Raw genomic sequence first — 3,924 nt, 5'->3', positions numbered from 1 at the left:
TATAGGGATAAGATATTTGATCAATACTATTGATTTCAGAAGGGGAAAAAAAAGGCCAATCAAAGTCTGAAGGTATGTATTTTTCCAGTACAACTTACTTCTCCCATTGAGTGTGAGGGTGCACTCGCTCCTAGTGTTGAGGGTGTGGTTATGTGTGTCCATGAAGGACAAGGCCTCGTCACAGTTTGTCCCCTGCTCCGCATAACTCCTGTCCATGGAGTTCACCATCACTGTCATCTCCTGCCGAGCACTGCTCAACGTCTCCTTACGCTTCTTAGCCAGCTTCCTGTTTAGGAGAACACAAGACAAACAACAACAAATCAACAACGAATCAATAATCAATGAATCAATAATTATAATGTCCTACTTTAGTGTTGCTCAACGTCTCCTTACGCTTCTCTGCCTTCTGTTAATGAGAAAAGAACAGACTAACAACAGAGAGATATTAGTTGAAACAGATGTTAGATGTTAGAGATGACTCATACCTGGAAAGACATTGAAGGATTGGGTAGAAAAGACTGTGGTAAAGAGAGAGAGAAGTTACATTCATTTAAAACTTTTTCCTCCCAATTCGAGCCAAGCAATTCGATCCATACCATTTACCATCTAATTCATTTGGCAAGGCTTAGTCTTGTGAAGGCAGATACATCAATCAGCGGGCCCGATGATGGTCAATTAGTCATTGAATCCTGGGGTGGAGAAGGCATTACAGCAATAATAGAGTTTGTTTGCCTCAAGAAACAACTTGCTTTCAGGACTTCCTCCAGAACCACACGATTCTGGGACAAAAAAAATGCTATTTTGTGCAGCAGATAATGTACATTTGGGTTGTCTTTGGACTGGACGCTTTTTGGGCCTCCTTCAGGCCAATTCAACTCAATACAGTCAGGAACAAAACTACCCTATACTCAGACAAACAGATATTTTGTGCACATTGAAAATAGATTGGAACAGGGGGCCAGACCAGATTAAGCAGTGAATGTGTGGTGAGCCTCATCATGGTACTCTATCCCATAGAAATAAATACTTATCATGGAACTCTACCCCATATAAATAAATACTTATCATGGAACTCTACCCCATATAAATAAATACTTATCATGGAACTCTACCCCATAGAAATAAATACTTATCATGGAACTCTACCCCATAGAAATACATACTTATCATGGTACTCTATCCCATAGAAATAAATACTTATCATGGAACTCTACCCCATATAAATAAATACTTATCATGGAACTCTACCCCATATAAATAAATACTTATCATGGAACTCTACCCCATAGAAATAAATACTTATCATGGTACTCTACCCCATATAAATAAATACTTATCATGGAACTCTACCCCATATAAATAAATACTTATCATGGAACTCTACCCCATAGAAAGAAATACTTATCATGGTACTCTACCCCATAGAAATACATACTTATCATGGTACTCTACCCCATATAAATAAATACTTATCATGGTACTCTACTCCATAGAAATAAATACTTATCATGGTACTCTACCCCATAGAAATTCTACTCTGACTGTACTCCACACACACACACACACACACACACACACACACACACACACACACACACACACACACACACACACACACACACACACACACACACACACACACACACACACACACACACACACAAATAGAACCGCTCTCTCCTATTTAACCAGCAACAATACAGTATTGACCTGCCTGTTCAAGTCCTCATTCTACAACACAATGCAGCTCACGGCTTGAGGGGGAATATACACGGCTGTGACCATGACCGAAGATAATTATCTTGGGAGGTAATACGGTCGGCATTTGATTGTGAGGTATTCTAGGTTGGGTGAACAAAAGGACTTGAGTTCCTGTACGTTATCACAATCACACCACTTTACAAAGTTAATATTTCACCTTTTATATTATTTAGTGTTAGTGTTAGTGGGACAGAAAGTAGCCTATAGAAACTCCCCCTTCAACTTTTTTCACATTTTGTTGCATGACAAAATGGGATTGAAATAGATTTAATTGTATTGATTTGTAATCGATCTACACAAACACTCCATAATGTCAAGTATGTCAAGTCCTCTGTAGCTCAGCTTACAAGCACATCGCTTGTAACGCCAGGGTAGTGGGTTCGATCCCCGGGACCACCCATACACAAAAATATATATGCACGCATGACTGTAAGTCGCTTTGGATAAAAGCGTCTGCTAAATGGCGTATTATTATTATTAAACCTGACTCAGTTACACCAGCTCTGTCAGGAGGAATGGGACAAAATTCACCCAAGTTATTGTGGGAAGCTTGTGGAAGGCTACCCGAAACATTTGACCCAAGTTAAACAATTTAAAGGCAATGCTACCAAATACTAATTGAGTGAATGTAAACTTCTGACCCACTGGGAATGTGATGAAAGGAATTAAAGCTGAAATAAATCATTCTCTCTACTATTATTCTGACATTTCACATTCTTAAAATAAAGTGGTGATCCTAACTGACCTTTCACATTTTAGTCATTTAGCAGATGCTCTTATCCAAAGCGACTTACAGTTAGTGAGTGCATACATTTTCATACTGGCCCCCCGTGGGAATCAAACCCACAACCCTGGCGTTGCAAACACCATGCTCTACCAACTGAGCTACAAGGAGGCCTTTTCACTAGGATTAAATGTCAGGAATTGTGAAAAACTGAGTTTAAATGTTTTTGGCTAAGGTGTATGTAAACTTCCAACTGTACCTGGTAAAATAACGGTAAAAAAATACACCCAAATAAATAAAACTATAAACTGTGGAGGAGTGAAGTCTGCGACAGCCAAAAGTCGGACACTGACGTGATTTTCCTACAGCAAGGCTCAGATCAACATTTCAGTTCTAATCTTTAGGAACAATGGCTTCTTTATAATGTGGAAATAAACATGTATCTAACCCCCATATCACACACTGAAATCATAATCTAATATTATGTGTGTACATCGTATAATTACTATAATAAGACCATCCTCTATAGAAGAGGCTATAATAAGACCATCCTCTATAGAAGAGGCTATAAGACCATCCTCTATAGAAGAGACTATAATAAGACCATTCTCTATAGAAGAGACTATAATAAGACCATCCTCTATAGAAGAGACTATAATAAGACCATCCTCTATAGAAGAGACTATAATAAGACCATCCTCTATAGAAGAGACTATAATAAGACCATCCTCTATAGAAGAGACTATAATAAGACCATGCTCTATAGAAGAGGCTATAATAAGACCATTCTCTATAGAAGAGACTATAATAAGACCATTCTCTATAGAAGAGACTATAATAAGACCATGCTCTATAGAAGAGGCTATAATAAGACCATTCTCTATAGAAGAGACTATAATAAGACCATTCTCTATAGAAGAGACTATAATAAGACCATCCTCTATAGAAGAGACTATAATAAGACCATTCTCTATAGAAGAGGCTATAAGACCATCCTCTATAGAAGAGACTATAATAAGACCATTCTCTATAGAATAGACTATAATAAGACCATCCTCTATAGAAGAGGCTATAAGACCATTCTCTATAGAAGAGGCTATAATAAGACCATCCTCTATAGAAGAGACTATAATAAAACCATTCTCTATAGAAGAGACTATAATAAGACCATTCTCTATAGAAGAGGCTATAAGACCATTCTCTATAGAAGAGACTATAATAAGACCATCCTCTATAGAAGAGGCTATAATAAGACCATCCTCTATAGAAGAGGCTATAAGACCATTCTCTATAGAATAGACTATAATAAGACCATTCTCTATAGAATAGACTATAATAAGACCATCCTCTATAGAAGAGACTATAATAAGACCATTCTCTATAGAAGAGGCTATACAGTGCCTTTGGAAAAGTATTCAGAACCCTTTACCTTTTCCACA

The sequence above is a fragment of the Coregonus lavaretus genome (assembly GCF_964263955.1).
Source record: "Coregonus lavaretus genome assembly, contig: HAP1_SCAFFOLD_5730, whole genome shotgun sequence".
In the NCBI taxonomy this organism is placed as follows: Eukaryota; Metazoa; Chordata; class Actinopteri; order Salmoniformes; family Salmonidae; genus Coregonus; species Coregonus lavaretus.
Note: the sequence above shows the minus strand (reverse complement) of the source record.